This window comes from Lactuca virosa, chromosome 8 (genome assembly GCF_052849685.1).
Source record: "Lactuca virosa cultivar CGN04683 chromosome 8, Lactuca_virosa_CGN04683_v6, whole genome shotgun sequence".
Lineage (NCBI taxonomy): Eukaryota > Viridiplantae > Streptophyta > Magnoliopsida > Asterales > Asteraceae > Lactuca > Lactuca virosa.
The window spans coordinates 244,642,911-244,664,784 of NC_136433.1; the positions used below are offsets into that span (position 1 = coordinate 244,642,911).

Here is a 21,874-nt window from a genome sequence, read left to right on the forward strand (position 1 = left end):
GAATAGCAAACTTGAGCTTTCTTGTTTCCATATTCATCCATATTACACTTTTTTGTCAAATGTGGGCCAGTACATCTCTCGCAACCAACTCGAATTGCATGAATTGATTCGTCCATTTGGGTCAATCTCCTATCCATAGTGTTAAGCATTGCCATCACAGCAGCCATCTCTTCAGTTTGTGCACCTCCACTGCCCTTTATTCCATCGCGCCTTGGGTTGTGATACTCACGAGAGTGCTTTGAAAATTCTTCAATTAGCTCCTTGGCCTGATTTGGGTTCTTCTTCGTTAGTGGTCCTTACGAATCAAGGAGTTGTCTAGTCATGACATTCACCCCATCATATAATATCGACATCTCTTGCTGAATATTCAAGTCATGTTGAGGACAATTCCTTAACAACCCCTTGTAGCGCTCCCATGCCTCGTATAATGACTCCCCCGGATTTTGCTCAAAGTTGGCAATCGCCTTCTTGAGTTTAGAGATTTTTGAGGGTGGGCAAAACTGATCTAGAAATTTCTCACGCAATTGGGCCCATGTGTTGATTGTACCAGATGGAAGTGCCTTCAACCAGTCTTTTGCAGCTCCCTTGAAAGTGACTGGTAGCATCCTTAGCAAAGCTGTCTCCCTTGGGATATTAGGAGTATTAAAATAATCCACAATATCATTGACCTCGTCTAAATGTTTGAAAGCATCCTCATGATCCTTCCCATAGAATGGAATATCCTTAAGTGCAGTAAGGATGTGTCCCTTTAACTCGAATGTGGCATTGGCAGGAATCGTAGGATGTACTAAACCCGGCCCCACATCATCTCGAATGCGCTTCTTGTAATCCCCCATGGCCATCTCATCAATGTTCGCCATTTCGTTCTCCGGCTCGTGCTCGGGTTCACTCGTATAAAGCCCAAATTTTGTTTCTGATTCGTATGCGAACTCTTGTGGATTAGGAAATTGATCGAAGACTTCAAACTTGCTCTTTGAGGCTGAACTCGATTCTCCCGTTTTCTTTCCTGACTTCCTTGAAAAGGCCGATTTCAGTTCTTGTAAAGGCGACTTCTTATTATTCTTTTTGTGAAGCGTAGACTCCGGATCTTCAAGTGGTGGCACCAAAGGTGTGTTGGATCCTCTGGTCATGAACTCCTGCAAAACAATCAAAATAAAAACGTAAAACTGAACAAAAACTAAAAAAAAAAAATTTCTACAAACTGGCCACCACGTCGTGGTAAAGACTACCACCTCGTGTTGTCGCAGAAAAACTAACAGAAAAGAAAATCGCAAAAAAAAACTAGAATTTACTGAACTCGCGTCGTGAACTTAAGGTTCACGTCGTGAGCCTAGTACTAAAAAAACTAAGCAAAAAAAAGTAACTTTTTGCAGGTTTTACCCCACAAAACGGATCAATCAACCTAAAACAAATAAATCAAACAAATCAAATAAGTCGTTCCCCGGCAACGACGCCAAAAACTTGGTGCGTGCAAATAGCTACACCTAATTTTAAATTTATAACCTAACTAACTTAACTAACTAAAATGCACCTAGGCAGTGTACCTAGTCGAATTATAGAATAGTAGGGTAAGTAGGGTGTCGATCTCAGGGAACGGTTTTGACTAATTAATTTATCTACTATTAAATTGACCTAATTTTAGAGCAAGAGGGGGTTTTATCTGATTTTGCAAGACCAGACGAACTTAAATCACAAAATTCAATCAAGTAATTAAAAACACTACTGTCTAGTTTGAATCCACTTCTTTATTTATGCTTAGCTAATAATTATAAATTATCAAAGTTGGTCACCAATTATTATGTAATTAGCAATTCAAATCCAAATTTACTAATCTTTTTACCAATTCATGAACTACCTTGTATGATCACACATAATTAGTTATTTATAGGTGAGCTATGTAAGATTTATCTAAGCAAGCACAATTATGGTCATAAATTATGTCCTCTAGCACAGCTAAATTAGTTACTTTGATCACTTATCTAAGATTTTGGTCGATCCTAGCTCTAGCAATTCAATGTTCACTAAATCACTAGGTTTCAAGCTCATGTAATTTAATGGTCACTAAGCTACACAGAACATGACTTTAAGCAACTGAGAAACGAAAATAACATGCTAGGTAATGATAATCAAACACAAGCAATTTACCAACTCATCAAATTCAATAGTCATTAAGCTAAAACATAATTCAGAAGCTTCATCTAGCTAGACAAGAGCTGCTAGATTCAGCTACTCATAGTAACAAGTAAGCAAGAACAAATCAAATTATCAACCATGTTCATAACTATCAAACTAATTAACTAAGTATGGACCTTTACTCCTTTTGATGTTGGAAGCCTTTTCCAGAACTCTTTCTCTGCTCAAAATCGTCTTCAGGTCGCCTTCCAATCAGCCCAAAAAACTCCCCAAGTCGTAATGGGCAAGGGAATTTATAGTTTTCTGATTTCCCGAGTTCACGTCGTGAACCATAACGATTCACGTCGTGAATATGAGATAAGCGTGTTTGACAAGGACTCTTTCACCCGCATGCATATCTTCTAGAATTCTTCTCTCACGTCGTGAATCATGAATTATTCACGTCGTGAGTGCGTCTTTTGCTGACTTTTTCCGTTCTTATTTTCTTCAATCTCCAAAGTTCCATATTTTGTCAACTTCAGTCCCTATCTTCAAAAATGCTTCACTTTGGCTGCAAAATAACAATTTAAACTTATAAGTATCATAATTCTATGCAAATAACCAAAATATTAATAGAAATGTAAATAAATATTGCCTAAAATTGTGTATAATTATGGCAATATCAGGCACCACCCACTACCATCTCGGGTAGCGGTGGTCAACGGCGGCTCATGGCGATGGCCACCACCTCGTGGTGGTGGTTATGATTCTAGTCCAATTGTGTCCAAACATCCCAAAAGCAGTCTAACGCAAGCAAAAGCACACCGCCACCCAACACGGAGGCTGGTGGCGGCAGGAGGCGGCAGCCACCACCTTATGGTGGTGGTTATGAGTTTTCTTGATTATTTCAGTTACCATTTACAATAATACATACAATATCCCAAAAATAAACACCCAATAAAATACACACACAACCACCTTGTGGCGGCAGGCGCTGGTAGAGAGTGGCAGCCACCACCTCATGGTGGTGGTGGTGGGGTTCTCTTCGGATCTCCAGCCAAGAAGCGCTCCTACAGCCCTATACCGTCACAACACATACACACACCAATATATATATCCACAGCCACCCACACACGGTGGTCGAAGGTGGAAGAAAAGCACAAATGGCGGCAGCCACCATGGTTGGTTGCCATGGGGGCTCTCTTCATTTTGCGGTCAACCAAAACGCACACACAATCACGATTGCAACAACGATTCACACACACACGCAAAACACGAGCACCCACCACGCCGAACTTCGGCCTTGGAGGAGGAGAATGACGAAAGAGGGGAAAAGAATGGATTTGTGGAACGTGCAACAGTCGTAGCGGCTGCGACGGCGACGTTCAGCGACGACGATGCAACCCACAATGATCATGACAGCGCAACGGACGCCTCGGAGGAAGGACAAACGCAACAGCTGCCTCGGTACTGGCCTTCAGGCCCATCGTCGGAGTCGCGAAGAGTCGCTGATGATTCACTATGGTCCTACGAAGGCGACGGATATATTCGGGGATAAGGGTGGCGGCGCTGGAGGTGGTTGGTGAGAGAGAGTGTCGGCTGAAAGATCATACTCGACGGCTGCTCCTTAGGGTTAGGGTTTGGACGAGGGGGGTGACGGGTTATATACCCGAATCTCATAAACTTCTCCCCATAATGACACCTTTAGTCCCTCATTCTCCTTTTCTTTAAATTTAAATCCTTAATTTACCATTTAAACCCATCCTTCTGAAAATCCTTACAAATCAAGTCTGAAATATTTACCAAGCAGCCCCTGGTTGACAAATTCTTTTCAACTTAGGTACATAATTTACCCTTTTAGCCCCATCCATCCAAAATCCTTTCATATTAAGTCCTAAAAATACACTTTAACCCCCGAAACTCTAAATCATGTCATTTGGCTCCCCGAAACCAACGCCCCGCTAAATATTATGGATTTTTGGTTACAATAATATAAAATAATAATAAAAATTACATCTCAGGGTTACGGATTTATTATTTAATTATTCTATTTTAAACGAAATGTTACAACTCTCCCCCACTTAAATTTGATTTCGCCCTTTAAATCGTTTCTTATCATTCCTCACACGCCAGACAACTTGAGCAACACGACCACAATTACAAGCATACCCCAGCCTTTCTAAGGCAAATGTAACCAACCCTCGCAGGGATCTGAAATCTGAAAATGGGCAAATTCCCCGCATTAGGATCACATTACTTAATCTGAAATCTGAAGTCTTGAGATGGTTTGGCTCCCTGACAGACCGCTCATACCAATTCATTGTTGTTGAACCCAATCCGCTTATCTCTCATCTAACTATTCAACTTCTGATAACTGGGGGTTCCAACATCCAGATACTTCTCATACACCTGAAAACCCAATTCGTCAATACCGCCCTAGACACAGAAACTGTCCGAAACAGTAGGTTGCCTTCTGGTTGCTTTCGAAGTCCACTGAGACCTCCCTGGTCCAAACTTATCTGGAATACCGAAGTCCTGTCCGGTTGCTGAGCCAAGAGTAATCTCACAATCGCCCCACGCGACTCCCGAAGGAAACTTCTACTAGCAATAACTGCCCTAACTATATCGACACTCATGGCTCCATCAATCCTTCTGATGCATTCTTATCATAACATCCTGACAACCTATCGCCATCGAATCAGATACAAAAAGTGAACGCTACCAGAATACTGTAGTCTTACATCATGCCCGGTCCCCAACGAACTACCGTTTCCTGATCCCAATCATGTCGTGGTCTACCCACAATCTTACGAACTGTCCCACCCTGGCCTAATCATCTGAAAGGATTCGTGAATGCTACTGTTACCCCCCACAGTCTTACAATACTTTCACCCTAACACAACTGCAACCCGATACCTTACCCTCAATCTATCAATCCAAAAACCCGCAGAGTCGAGCACACACTCGACTGAACACCCGAACTGAATTTAATACATGACTAGAACCTCAACCTGATTCCCCAAATTCTGCTATCAAGCACCAAGTAGACGCAATTCACATGCTGGGAAGTTTTTACCGAACTCCAAAGTCACACAACCCTTAAACCAAACAGCCACTTGGGCCTCCTTTCTCCCTGACGGGGATGCGAAACTTATCCCAGTTTCAAAACCGCTCCCGCTTCTGCATTCTGGAAAGATTCTCCTCCACATAGATTCGACTAAGTCTTCACAATACATGAAGATTTGAGAATTCCCAATCCTTCTCATTTTTCAACGATTGATCCGACGAAAACCAACTCTTTCCAACTATTGCTCCATTAATAGCGAATCCCAAATGATCACACACTTCTAAGAACTAGATGAACACTTCCTGAATCCCAGTGAAACTGACTGTCTCTAATGCTTGAATGATCCCACACTCAAATCTTGAAGACCAAAAGATAGATGCCCCCAACTAATACCTCAGAACCGAGCTATTTCCGTTGACGCTTTCATCCGCCAATCAATAACGGTTACTAAAACCACTGAATCCTGACAATGCTGAATAACCATCCTGTGGGACCCTGTCCGCAGACCTCCCATATAATACCCTTCTTCCCAAAGTGCTCCAAATAAACCTCCCGCTCTCGGCTCTAGAAATCATGTCATTCAGGGTCTCGCACCCTGACTCACTCACCAGCTCAGTCGTCCACAGCTGAACTGCGGTATCTGAAGTAACCTCTGCCCTAAACCGAGCTACCAACTACTCCCAAGACATAGTCTCCAATCCCAAAAGTGCAATAAATCATACAATCAATCCTTATTGCCCGATACAAGAGATCCAAGGCTAATCGGATCTTAGCTCCTATGGGTAGGGACGGTAATCGCATACGCCTCACCAGATACTCATGTCACATCGACCCACCTGCACTCACCAGCACTGCAATACTTTCGCCAACCCTTGCGACCAACTAACCCCGATCTGGAAATACAACCTGACCTAGGGGTCACTAGCCTTCTCACTCATTTGAACTCGGAAAACTGAAAGGGCATAACCCTTGCCCTCGAAAACAACATTCCAATCCATCAATCAACCCTTCTGCTTCCAACTGCAAAAATCGAGCTCATCATAATCATCACTCCCTTCCTGATCCCCGCGACTCGCACCCCGGCCTCAAGCAAAACCCCCGAAGCCTCAAATCCATAAACTCCTATGCCAGCCTCTCCCGCTCATCCCGCAGAATGTAACGAGTACGGAACATCTCCCTGATCCCAAGTAACTGCAGCCCTCTGCTCATCAGAATATTTCCCAGTAACAAGTCTCGATACTGGAAAGCTCGATCAGCTCCTCCCCCTGCCGCCGTTACAGCTGTTGTAGCTACTGCGGCTGCCGTCTCAGCAAGGGCTGCATAGCGCTCGTCGAAATACTCAACCATGGCGGTCTTGATAGATCCAAACATCTCCGGCAACTATGCCCAAAAAAGAGCAGCAATTTCATCGTGCATGATCTCCCAAATCCTAGCATCGAGATCCTCTGGTCTCATCTGACCAGTAGTCCTTGTCACTGCTGTTGCCCCGCCCTGGCTGCCAGCTCCTGATCCTGATCCGGATCCGGTCTCAAAACGTCTCGTAACCACGATTCTGATAATACACCAGAGAAATCTCGGATAATCCATATAATAACAGGGAACCAATTTCCCAACTATACCCTAGGGGTTGTGACTTCTTTGCTACGCGTATGGGTCCTGTGCTTTTAGTAGTACGGGCCCATACTACCTTCCACACCTACCTATATTTGTCTCAAGTATCATCACAACACCCTAACAATATACAATAACATGGAGAGCGCTCAATCCTCGCTCCTAGAGGAATGCTAAATATCTCATAATGGCGTACCGACCTGGCACAACCCACCCATGAAACTTCCACCAACCCTGCATCACTCGTGTATTCTAACCATACATAACGTTGGACCCTATAGACTTTCGAATACTCGGTCCTACTCTAAGCCCACAACCAGACAAGGAACAGGAAATAAAGCTAAACCAAACATTCTCAGGCTATAAGATCTTAATTATGTACCGTCGTGATGCATACACTAAGAAACTACAGTAATGATGTCAATTTCATATAATGAAAAACCCTAGGCTATCAGGCATCATATAATCATGCAATTCTATCATGCAATTCTTGAAGATCCCTAGCCTAGTACTAGCATGTTGTTCTAACATATCACAAAATGAAATAATCCGTAAGGTATTTTGGGGTCTATTCGCGAGCTCCGGCTGATCGTACACTTGCATCCTCCTTTAATATTTTGAAAACCATTTGAAAATTCATTTTAAAATCTTGTCCTTAGTTTGAGACTGGAGACACACGAGTGTTTCCTCCAATTCCCTCAAACGAAGGCTCTGATACCAACTTGTAACATCCATAAAATTCAAGCCAATTTAAAACTTTTTAAGTCATTTCCAAAACCAATAAATATTACAAACATGTTTTCAAAATGGTTTAATGTCAGAGTTTCCCAGAATCAAATCATAGAAACATGAAATATGAGGAGTTGTACGATCACGCCTTCGCCTTCCCGCGATCATCAGAAGTACCTGAAACAATAATCGATAAATGTAAGCTAGAAGGCTTAGTGAGTTACCCCCAAAATACCAATGCCATACATATATAACCATATCATATAAACAACACAGCATGCATAATGAGCCATCAATCTGACTGGACCGCCTCACAGGCCATCAGTTTATCTGGAATGTTACATTCATTCTTTTATTAAATAAACGAACTTCTTGTTGAACCGTTCGTGTACAGTTCGTTGAACTTTTGGTCTGGTTACAGCCATATATATGCTTTTCTTAAATATGAAAAATATCATATATGCCCTTCTTAAACATCAAAATATCAATTGTGATATCTAAAATACCATCCATCTACAACATGACAATATTCTACAACAACAGAAACTAAGCAATCAATGCATACATTTCATGGAGAGGGATGAAGATAAAATGTTTTATTTGTCGAGTAAGAGGCATTCCAACAAGTTAGAAGCATATGTTCCATTCTTATAGACTTAGTGATAATATGGTTTAATTTTTTAATTATTATAATAATTCTAAGATATAAAAAATAATTATAAACTATTAAAAACATTATAAAAAATATTTCGGCAATATGAAATTTTGAAGGTGTAGAAAGGGTAAATATGATATTAAGAAATTAAGTTTAACAAATATGATATTTTGATGTTTAAGTACAAATATGAAATTCCCCCTTTGTTCTAAGACCATCAGACTTGCTAGCACCGGACATTGTCGATGATTTAGGCGGCGTTCGAGAGTGGGTGGCTACACCATGCCTCATTGCCTAGTGATCCCGAGTAGGAACAAACTCTCTCTCTCTCTCTCTCTCTCTCTCTATATATATATATATATATATATATATATATATATATATATATATATATATATATATATATATATATATATATATATATATTGTTGTTGTGTTATTCAACCCAATAGATACATGTAGATTTTTTTTCAACATAAAGTAGTTATTTTTATTTTTTTGGAATGGCGAAATTTTATTAAAAAGTAGCAAAAAGTTGGAAAATAACCATTACAAGAGAATAGAAGTTAAAACAAGGTTTTGTAACCACGAAACCCAATGAATTTTAGCTTTACTATACCTATTGAAATTCGAAAAACAAAATCTATCAACTAGTTAAGAGCATCTCCAATGAGAGTTTTTTTTAAAGCTTATTAATATTTACTTATTTATATTGAGCACTTATTAACATTGGAGTACATAATTTTTTTGCTTATTATTATTGACCACTCAATCTATATTGAGTGGTCAATATAGTTTAATCTTTTATACATTTAACCCCCTCATCTTCTACTTATTATTTTTTTACCCCTTAAGTATATTTTAGGTTTTAATTAATTTATTTATTACTAGTTAATTAACTCTATCAAACATTTAATGATATTTTATTTATGAAATATAAATTTATAATGATAATCTTAATTAAAACAGTTTGTATTAAAATATAATATATGTTTTAAAATGACTAACTAAATGGAGAGGATTATGAAGAAATTTTTAAATAAATAATGATAAATTAGTTAAATTTAAAGAAAAAGTTATTGGATGATGTTAACTATTGGAGATGTCATTTAATTAGATGTCAAATGTAATGGAGTGATGAGGTGTTAATAATATTAAGTTATAGTATAGGTTAACCATGGTAGATGCTCTAATAACAAAATGTAAAATTATATTAAAATAAAAGTCAGAAGCTCTAAAAAACTAGTTGGAGTAGTTTTCAATAAACAAATTTGTGATTTTCTTCTTTGATTTGTACATATAGATATAACATATTTATAGTTATCTTACAAGAATCAATTTTTTAAATGAAAGAATCACTCTATTTAAATAATGGGAAAATGACTTATGAGGGTAATCATCTTTTTCGATTTGTTTACATTTAGACAGCTTTTTATACACATTTGACCATTTAACTTGTTAAATGTGTTCACGTATTACCATTATCAGCGGCTATCTCAGGTAACAATGGTAACATGTGAACACATTTAATATGTTACATAGTTAAATGTACATAAAAAAACAGAAATTGCCTAAATGTGAACAAAACGAAAATTTAATTACCTTGATAATGTTATGGATTATTATTTAGTGAATGACTATTGGATTTTACATATTCCCCCATCACTCTCCATATCGTTATGCAAATGTTGGATATTTATCTGATCAACACAAATCAATATCCCAAACAAGTTATTTATTCACTTATGGAGGTACGATAATTTTTTGGCGTTATGTTAAACAAAATTTAGTTGTTGCTTCTTTTAACCATGCATAGATTATAACAATTCTGAGGCAAGCCGTAAATCTATTTGGTTAAGAAATTTAACTCAACACATTCGCAAGAATTATGGTCTAACTTCTAACAGGGATGTTCTAACTTTACTATATGAAGAAATGTGGCTAGTATAGCCCAATTTAAGGAAGGGTTTATCAAAGGAGACAAAACCAAACATATATCACCAAAGTTCTTTTTCACTAATGATCTTCAAAAGGAGTGTGGCATAAACATCCAGAAAATCTAATCGAGTAACTGTAGCGTGTCCACTCAGCAACTATTGACATACTAATAAAGAGCTTTTTAGTTTGCACATAAGTAATTATAGTAACACAAAATACTCCTATAGTATTTTAAGTTTATGTTCTGTTGTAATGTTTTCATTGTAGTAATGTTGGTAAGTTTTTAGACTTGCTGCAACACCACAACCATTCCTAGGCACATGCTAATCACTTCTCGGAAAAATATAGTTGATCAGGCAATATCACTCCCAGATCTGATTATATGTCCCCAAGCCTGCTTGTGCTGTCCAACAACCGCAATACTTTTGTTTTGTTATAGTGACACTGATTTTAGTATGAATGCAGGTATGTATACTTCGGTTAAATATTTTATTATTTAAAAGTATAAACTCTTGGTCAGAGTATTTTAATCCCGATGTGTTTATAGTTGTATATCTTTTATGGGTTGATATACTCGATTCACTATAAACAAATCTCTGATACCAATCTGTCGCACCCCCAAACCAGAACGGCGGAAACGTTCGGGGGCGGAGGACGTCATGTACAGTATCATATCAATGCATAATAGTAAACAAGCAACAACATCATCCATTGCATTAATAATATAATTTAATACAAGTGTGTTCTGTGTATAGTTTGAAAGACACCAAAATATGAATCAAAATAAAAGACGAGTCTTGCATGTGCTCCGTCTTCTCAAAACCTGGTCCAGTGTACCTGTCTACTGATGACCTGAGAATACAAGTTATTTTGAAACAGCAGATCAGCATTTAAGCTGGTGAGTTCATAAGTATTTAGTGTCATTTATTTGTATATGTTGTAAGTGTTTGTTTGTAAATGTTTATATCTCCTAGAAAATCCTATATTTTCTACTTTAACTTAAATGTAGTCTTCTACCAAGACACGACTGTTCTGTATGTTTGTTCCTTTGTAAAAGTGTGTGTTTTTTCCAAAGACTGGCTATCATTTACCAAAAATATAGTTTACATTACCGTTTATGTGAGAAGATCACAATTTGAATGTAATGGGAAAATAATAAAGATGTACTTGTAGTTTTGTATATAGTAACTACCGTTGTACTAACTACCTTAAAACAATTGTTTTAATTAAGGTAAAATGTGATATAGTTGTAACCATACTTGATTGATTAATAAAACACGATGTTCGAAGACATCGGAATGGTATGACATTCGTCACCCGTAGACCTGCAGGTCCCACTGTAGCTAGCAGCAAGGTGTAGGATGGTCAATCCCGTATAGATCTATACACAAATTCACGCTCTCCCTCCAGGAGACTCTGGTTACAAAACGTGACACAACAGTATATTGCCATGCCATGAAGTAGTGACTCACATTAATGTTATAGTGTTCTTGTATTTGTATAGTGTGTTCTCTCTGTTCTAGTGTATTGTATGTTCTCTTTGTATAGTGTAGTGTATGTTATCTTTGTTTCTCATTATAGTATGTTCTCTTTGTTTCTCATTATAGTAAGTTTCAACTGACTCATGTATGAATTGACTCTTGTATGTTTCATTGTACTAGAAATAGTGAGTAGTGATCCTCTAAACTATACCTATTATAGTTTACTAGTAATGTTGTTTGAGTGACTGAGTATGTTTGTACACCTTTGCTACCCAAAGGTGTTGAACTGATGTAAGAACTTTTATATCTATACACATATACATAATATATAACTAATATTCAAACGACACTCGGACAAACAACCGGATACCCTAAATCCACAACCAAACAAGGAACAGGAAATATAGTGAGTTATCAGTCCTAAGCCCTTTCAACCTTACTTATATAACTATATCTATATAGACATGATTTTGACGACATATAAGTTTAAAAGAGTTTGATAAAGAGTTTAGCATATAAAAGGGTTTTAAACATAAAATGGAATTTTAACCATTTGGATGGTTACAGATGACTTGATGTCAGTTTATAAAGGTTTTGAAATCGTTTGTTTGATAACACAGCTTTGAAGTATAAGAAATTCACTTGTTTGATAGTTCTTAATCACATTTTATTGATATAATAACTATAATGTTCTACTTGTATTCTCCCCCATAAAAGCATTTAAAATCATTTAAAAGATAAGTTAAGGGGTATGAACTCACCTTTAGTGAGTGACTCGAATGTAAGATCGATATATGATGCTAAGTGTCAAGTGAAGCCTCGAGCACAAACGGATCCTATTAAGCAGATAATGACACATATATGTATATAATTAGTGTATATAACAACTAATCATGATAAGGAACCACCTTAGGGACTAAGGAACACTTGGGATGAAGTGTTACAATCACATGTGATTGTACTAAAGGGGTTTACGGCCACACAAGGGTGTTCACGACCTTGGTGTTTACGGCCATGGTGTTCACGACCATGGGTGTTTACGGCCATGAGAGTTTACGGCCAACACAAGAAGAAGCTAGGGTTTACGGCCCTAGATGTTCACGGCCATTGGTGTTCTTGAGAAGGGTTTACGGCCAAAGGAGATGCTATGGCCGTAAACTCTTTATTAACAAGATAAAGTGGTTGATTTCAAGGGTGTGATTCAAGAGCTTCAAATGGGAAACTAGTATATGGAAAGGATACTTACGTTTTGAATCTTGAAGGGGTGTTCACGGCCCAAAGAACTAGTGTGTGTTCTTGGTGTTCTTTGTGTTCTTGAAGATCTAACCCAAAAGAGGTGATTTCACGGATGAAATCAAGGGACTTTACTAGATTATGAAAGGTATCAACTAATAAACGGAAGAATCACTTACAAATTTGTCGGGAAATCGAAGTGATCTTGATGATACTTGAGAGAGAAATGAGAGTTCTTGAGTTGAAAGTGTAAGAAATGAAGAATAATGAAGGAATATCTATCTTAAGGAAGGAGTTCACGGCCAACATAGAGATTACGGCCGTAATCTCTAGTTTACGGCCATAAACTCCATGTGTTGGAGTTTTCCGGCTTGAATGTTGCACACTGAACTCTAGAAGATACTTCCTAACACCCAATTCTTGAATGTATTAGGCTTAGAACACTCAAACAGACCCTAAACAATGTTAAAAGATGGCATAAACAATTCTGACTTTGATTGAATTGAATGACTGTACAAGATAGAAATTTCGGGTTGTCACATTCTATATGTATTGATCCGCTCCTCATCAAATGTATATATAATACCATAATTCAAACATAAATGTGATCAATGTTAGCATATATAATACCATAATTCAAACATAGGAAAATCTATTTTTATGCTCATTAATCCATAAACCGTAATCAATAAATTCAACTTATGACATCTTTACAAGGTATTGACACAACATTAATATCAAGTCTTTGGACAGTAATACTAACTTGCAAGAGATAACCTTGTTTTAGAGATAAACATTGAAAATAAATCATGTCAATTAACAAGCCCCTATTTGGATTGACTTATTAATCACATGGAACCAAAAAATGACCACATATATGTTTATTCGGCCAAATATCAGTCTACCTTTGGGCCGGCTAATACCCGCATTAATAAACACAAAAACTATAAATTTTGATAATAAGAATTGACAACATATCATGTCAATTAATAAGCTCCTCTTTCGATTGACTTATTAACGACATGTAACCTAAATTGTCACATATTTATCATCAAATATGTGTTTATCCAGCCAAATATTAACCTACATTTGGGTCGATTAATATCCGCATTAATAAACACAAAGTATAAAATTAAAGTTCTTTGTAAATTAATTTTCACAAAAGAGATCACTTTGGCGATATATTATGTCAATTAATTTACCCTTAAAATATATAATATGTCATAAATGAAATTTATCAATAACCCAAAAAATACGTTTATAAATTTCCATAAATGCTATCACATGTTTTCATGAAACCAAAATTTGATAATACAATGAAACACATTATCAACAATAAACTGACAATCTAAATCAATCCCCTAAATTCCAATTAAATCAATCCCCAAATTTCCAAATCAATCTCCAAAATTCCAATTAAATCAATCCGCAAATTTCCAATTCATACGTATGTTGGAACAAAATAAAAAATAAAAAAAATTGTTTGCATTGAAATATGATAAAATTGATTTATACAGTTTCTTTTACTACAAGAAAATTTCAATTTAGCTACGGAAAAATTCCATAACAAAAAGCTGAAATTCCGTAGCTAAAGATGAATAACTACGGAATTTGCTACGGAAATTTTCACTTAGTCTTCGTTGTTTTTTTCCTTGTAGCAAAATGTTTAGCTACAGAATTATAATTCCGTAGCGGTTTTTCTATGACAATTTATACGGTATCTATTTCGTTGCAAATTGAGTTCCGTAGCATTTTCGTAGCAAATTCCGTAACAATGTTTTCGTAGCAAATTCCATAGCAATTTTTCCATAACCAATTTCGTAGCAATGTTCATAGCAATTTTTCCATAACCAATTACGTAGCAAGGTTTCCGTAGCAAATTCCATAGCAATCTTTCCATAACCAATTTCGTAGCAATGTTTCCGTAGAATTCCATAGCAATCTTTCCGTAACCAATTTCGTAGCAAATTTTGTAGTAATTTTTCTGTAGCATATTCCGTAGTAATTTTTCCGTAGCAGATTCCGTAGTAATTTTTCTGTAACAAATTCCATAGTATTTTTTCGTAAGAAATTCCGTAGCAACTTTTTCATAGCAAATTCCGTAGTAATTTTTCAATAGTAATTTTTCCGTAGCAAATTTCGTAACAACTTTTTTGTAGTCAATTCCATAACAATCGTTCCATACCATTTTTCTATAAAATTCGGTTATTTAATTTGACTTATTATATCAATTTATAAAAATACAATTAATATAAAACCAAAAATAATAAAGTATTTCCATAGAAACCAAAAGAAATATCCAATACATCAAAAGATACATATTTCAAAATCAAAATTCGCTACAAATTAAACGTAAAACATTATTCGATACATAATATTCTATCATTGATTAATAAAAGTTTTGACCTGTTCACTCAGTGTGTTAATGACATTCATTGCTTGTGCAAGTTGTTGTTCAAACTTTGCTTGAACATCCACATTTTTCTTCTGAAACTCCACATTCTTTTTTTGAGCATCCTCATATTTTTGATGAACGTCCTAATATTTTTGTTGAATATCCTCATATTGTTCGCACTGCGTCTCAACTAACTATCCTCATATCCTCGACATTATTATCCTCATATTGTTCGCTATGCGTTTCAGAAAATCCTTTACTAGAACGAATGCGCTTGCCATATGAGCCAAATCCATATAATCTTTTTTTCGATCATGTCCCCCAACAACATCATAAAATAGTTTGTCCTCATCAATTTCGTCTCCTATCGCTTCCAACCGATCACATTGTTCCATAAAATCATCCTACAATTTTATAATTGTGTTGAGATAAAACTTATACAAAAAAAAATCAAAATAAAACTTACATGAAATTATTCAAAATAAAACTTACATGAATTTTTTTAGCTTTGTCAACTAAAAAAGTCACTCCATCGTGATTCTTAGTGTGTGTATACAAGAATAGTTCATGGTGTGTCGGATCATGTCCCCAAAGCTTCTTCTACATATATAAAAAAAAAATCAATATTAAAGTAGATTGCTATTTTTACATTTAGGCTTAGATATTTAAAAATGAAAAATAGCAACTTACTTTTAGGCTAAACCCTTTTAAAAATCAAAATGGAACTAGATTGTTATGATACAAAAGTAAATGAAAGTAGATTGCTATTTTTTGCATTTAGGCTCCACTCTTTAAAAATGAAAAATAAAATAACATACTTTTTAGGCTTAGTCCTCTTAAAAATCAAAATGGAATTAGAAAAACTATAACATACAACTAAATGAAAGTACATTGCCATTTTATGTATTTATGCTTAGTCCTTTTAAAAATCAAAATGGAACTAGAATGCTTTAATATAAAACTAAAGGAAAGTAGATTGCTATTTTATGCATTTAGGCTTAGTCCTTATAAAAATCAAAATAGAACTAGATAATGGTATTTCTAAATGAAAGTAGATTGCTATAATATAAAATTAAATGAATACTTACTAAATCAGAAGCAATCTTGGAATGAGAAGCCGATCCACCAGTATGCGTAGAAAGGGCTTGTCCATCAGCTACACCTCTACGCCTATTTTTTTTGTTTTGTTCTGATTTCTTCTTGAACTCTTTAGTATTCCATCTTGCAGTCCAGGATGTACACACTTCTGATGTTGTATTAACAAGTACTTTTTAGAGTCGACTTTTTCCATTTTGAGCTTATATTGTAGATATATTGTCTATATCTTTCCTTTGCCTTATTTTCCCAACAAGCCTGGACTAACGGGGTTTTTGCATCATTCCAATAGCACTTTTTCTACAATACAAAATATATAGATGAGTTTTTTAGTTAATGAATACCTAATAATTGCATAAACGAGATACATACATGAAACTCATCCCAATAAAGGAGTTTTATCTCGCCGCTTAAAGTTGCCTAGATAAACCCGTTTAAATCAGATCTTTCACCAAAGGATTCATAGATAACGGAAGAACATGGGCCCGAAGTAAATAACCTACAAAAGTAAAAATTAACAGCATTGTAAAAATCATGAAGCTCAATGTTGATAAAAATTTAAGAATTTCAACTTACTCCTTATCTCGCACTCTAATATATAGATGCCCATCCAGTCCTATAGATCCAAGTAAATACCCTTGCTGTTGAACGCCAACATTTTCCTCAACCGATTCACTACAATTTGATGTGGATCTAGGTACAGATGATGTAGTAGATGCAGGTGTAGATGATTGGATAGATGTAGGTACAGATGTATGGGTAGATGATGTAGGTAAGGATGACTTGTTGGATGATGTAGGTATGTGATATGGACATATTTAGTTATAAAATTCATGCATTATCTTAATACTTTATGTTGATTTTATCTCATTTAATGAACAAAAGATGTTTAATTAGTTTATAATTTCATTTTTCAGCAACAATGAAATGCTCGGATGGAAAAGGAAGCGGAATTGGCGATTGGAAGCTTGGATATTGGATTTTGAAGAAAGAAGGATGTTGCTGGACAGCTTGACCCCTCGTCAGTGTTTTGGCCATATCTCATGAACCGTAACTCCGATTGATGAGATTCAAAATATTCTGAAAACTAGACACAATTTCGGATGACTTTCATGTTTTGAGAAAATGTTGATTCCAAATGGACTCGACGAGTAGGCCATCAACTCGACGAGTTGGTCAGAAGTTTCGCGATTCTTGACTTTGCCTTGCCGTACACGGGATTTTATGCGATGGACTCGTCGAGTAGGTCACTGGACTCGCCGAGTAGCCCCTATTTTCAGAATATATATATAGAAACGCTTCTCATTCGAACCCTAACGAATGGGGGAACCCTTGGGGGTTAATTTGCGACTGGAGGTGCAGCTAGAAGCCCTGGAACTCGTGGAACAACCCTAGCTTTCAATTTTGAGAAGATAAAAGGCAATTTAGGTTTACTCTTTACTTAATCTTTTGTTTGAACTATGTGTAAACTATTAGATTTCGTTTTTGATAAACTTTCTGCTGTAATCATGAGCTAAAACTCATATCTTCTGTTTAGGGTAGATGAATTTATGACTATGTGTTGATTTTTGTGGTTGATTAATTGAAATTGGTGAGTTTGTTTTGTTAAGCTTGTTAAAGATCCTCATGTGTTAACTGATGGGTTTTAGATAAAACAAATAAACTAGAAAACAATTCCTAAGTTCACATGCAACCTACTTTGGATCTATGTTTTAACTATTGAACATACAACTTTAAATTGCAAAACAAGAACCCTAGAGGAGGAGGCTATTTTCGAAAATAGTAAACTAGGGTTTAGGAGTTACATACCTTTCAATTGTTATAGCAAACAATTGACAATTCCCTTAATCTTGATCTTGATCTTCTTGGAAGCTTAGCACCACAAGTGTAATGCCTCTAATGGAATCACACCCAAGAGCCAGCAAGAAAGAAACTAGAAGGAGAGAGGATGGAGAGAGTATGCAATTTCGGCCTAGATATCTTCCAAAGAATAGAGTGACCTCAAATGTGAGCCAGGAGGCTCCTTAAATAGCTGAGGGATCTAGGGTTTAGGGAAAAACCCTAATTATCCTTTGCTTAGGGCCTAAGCAAAACCCAAGGGCCTTATCTGGACCCCTTGGACGAAATCTCTAGGGTTTCCCCTATGGATTTCGTCCACCTCCTTTCCAAGGAGGTTCTGGAGCCTTCCACTCAACTATTAGATAATTGCAAACTAGTCCCTGCACTTTACAATTAATACTTTTAACCCCAAAATTAATTCTGATTAATTTCTGGCTAACTATTAATTAAACATAATGATTTCTAATTAATATATTAATCTATTAACATATTAATAAATCATTTATATATTAATTTATTAATCTTATAAATTAATATCTCTCCTTTCATAATTTCCTTGTTCAGTTTCTAGGTTGAGGGCAACCCAAAAGGACTGTGTTGCTATCAATTCAAGTACATACCAATTATAGTTATGGACTTAGACACCTAATCCAACAGTCTCCCACTTGGATAAGTCTGTAACTATAATTGCTAGTATGCCTTCTAAATTTGACCAGCAAATTGTAGCTTCCAAAAAACTGTCGCCGAACTCTGACCCGGTCAGTTACGTGTCCTAAGATAAGTGATCATATAATCCTTCGTTCTCCTGGATATCCCCAGACAAAAGACATGGAATATAATCAATCTCTTTGTCCAGAATCTATGTTTCCCGATTCCTGATTTGTGATGATGTAGGACTTCTAATTGAACACATCAATTTAGTCCTGGCTGGGCCCAGCACATAAGTAAACACCAAATCATCGAGGGGCCCACAGATATCGCTTTTCCGCTTAGGGCAAAAGGAACGAATAAACGTTGACTCATATGCTTGTATCTTTTACTCATCAAATTATACATGACAATACGTTTTATAACACCAAGTTACTGATGCGTTTTCGTATCACCAATGCATGACCGACTTGTAAATTACAACTCATATATCTTCGTTTCAAGATTATAAGATATTATCGTCTCAGTATTACTCGTGATGAATTCCATGAAGTGATACGCTGAGCGAGGGTTTATCCAATACTCAAATCTCAATTTCTGAGTACTCATGAACATTGCAGCAATTCTATTGCCATGCCTATCCTCAGACAATCTACAATCTAGTTCATGACAGTCTTAATTCACTACTTACTTCCAAAAGTACGAGCGACTGTGGAGTTTGAATAATCTTATTATTCGGGAAGTAAAACATGCTAAATATGAAACACAATAATAAACAATCGACAAAGGCAGTAACCAAACTTATAAATAATACTTTATTATTTAATCACCAAAAGTCAATTACATTTACTTTGTTACAAGTTTCAGAACAAAACTAATCTAACTACTAAAACTAATATCATCTTTCAGTCCTATGCTCCGAGCATGCTGAATATGCTTAGCCCTACTCAGACCCTTTGTGAGGGGATCTGCTGGGTTATCTTCAGATGACACCCTCTTTACTATAAGATGGCATTCTTCTACTCTATGTCTGATGAAATGGTACTTTCTGTCGATATGTCTGGTTTTACCATGATCTCTCGGTTCCTTTGTCAAGGCAACCGCTCCTTCATTATCGCAGAACAGCTCCATAGGCTCCTGGATGGTTGGAACAACTTCGAGATCTCCGATGAAGTTCCTCAACCAAGCTGCTTCTTTCGACGCTTCACTCGCTGCTATGTACTCTGATTCACAAGTAGAATCAGCCACCGTATCTTGCTTGGAACTTTTCCAAGTAACTGCTCCTCCATTCAGTAGAAATACCCTGCCTGATTGAGAACGGAAGTTATCTCTATCCGTCTGAAAGCTGGCATCACTATAACCATCTACTCTCAAAGTATCATTGCCACCAAGTACAAGGACCCAGTCCTTTGTCCTTCGCAAATACTTGAGTATATTCTTAACCGCTATCCAATGAGCTCTACCTGGGTTTCCCTGATAGCGACTGACCATGCTCAAAGCAAATGCCACATCAGGGCGAGTACATGTCATAGCGTACATGATCGATCCGACAGCGGAAGCATAAGGTACACGACTCATGTCATCTATTTCCTCATCTGTACTCGGGCATTGAGTCTTACTCAATTTGGTATTGCTCTGGATAGGTAGCTCTCCCTTCTTGGAATTTTCCATACTAAACCTCTTTAGTACCTTATCCAAGTATGTGCTCTGACTAAGTCCAATTAGTCTCTTCTTTCTATCTCTTAATATTCTAATCCCAAGAATATAGGCAGCTTCTCCAAGGTCTTTCATGGCAAAACACTTTTCAAGCCAAGACTTAACTTCTTTCAAGGTTGGAACGTCGTTACCAATGAGTAATATGTCATCGACATATAACACCAGAAAAGTTACTATACTCCCACTAGCCTTGATATACACACAAAACTCATCTTCACTTCTAGAGAAACCAAACTCTTTGACTTTCTCATGGAAGCAAAGATTCCAGCTGCGAGATGCTTGTTTCAATCCATAAATGGATTTCTCAAGCTTGCACACTCTATTGGGAAACTTTGCATCAACAAAACCCTCTGGCTAATTCATGTAAACATCCTCAGCCAACTTCCCGTTAAGGAAAGCAGTTTTGACATCCATCTGCCAGATTTCATAGTCATGAAAGGCAGCTATGTCGAGCAATATCCTAATAGATTTAATCTTAGATAGTGGCGAAAAGGTCTCATCATAGTCAACCCCTGGGGTTTGAGTGAAACCTTTTGCAACCAGTCGAGCCTTGAATGTATGCACATTCCCATCCATGTCTGTCTTCTTCTTGAAGATCCATTTGCACCCAACTGTCTTACGACCTGGTGCACTATCAACCAAATTCCAAACTTGGTTGTCATACATGGACTTAATCTCGCTGTCCATTGCCTCTTTCCACTTGGAAGTCTCTGGGCCTGCCATTGCTTCCTTATAAGTGACTGGTTCATCTAAGTTTACCAGTGTTCTGTCACTTATGAATGTGTCACCATCTAAAGTAATATGAAAACCATACAACTCAGGTGGCACACTCACCCTAGTGGACCTTCGAAGAGGTAATGAATTATCAACTGGTTCAACAGGAACTGTTTCCTCTGGTTGAGTGCTAGTGTCATCTAAGGTTCCTTCATTGGCTAACTCTTGAATTTCTTCAAGTTCAATGGTGCTCCCACTGTCCTCTTTGAATATGAGCTCCCTTTCTAGAAAGACTCCTCTTCGTGCTACAAAGACCACGTTTTCACTAGGCATGTAGAACAAATATCCAAAAGACTGCTTTGGGTAACCAATGAAAACACATTTCTCACTTCTAGCTGCTAGCTTGTCGTGAGTCTCTCGTCTTACGAAAGCTTCACAACCCCAGACTTTAATATGTGCCAACGAGGGAACTTTCCCCGTCCACATTTCGTGAGGTGTTTTGGCAACCTTCTTTGTAGGGACAAGATTGAGGATGTGGGCAGCTGTCTCTAAGGCATACCCCCAGAAGTGAATAGGAAGCGAAGCACGACTCATCATAGAACGAACCATGTCTAACAAGGTTCGATTACGCCTCTTAGCTA

At 36.9% G+C, this 21,874-nt stretch overlaps 1 non-coding gene across 1 annotated transcript; it reads left to right on the forward strand.

The window, feature by feature from the left end:
• The first annotated feature begins 369 nt into the window (after nucleotides 1–369).
• On the forward strand, nucleotides 370–476 carry LOC145135229 (small nucleolar RNA R71). The gene has a single exon (XR_013719691.1). It is a non-coding gene; the product is annotated as a small nucleolar RNA R71 (small nucleolar RNA).
• Nucleotides 477–21,874: the final 21,398 nt, after the last annotated feature.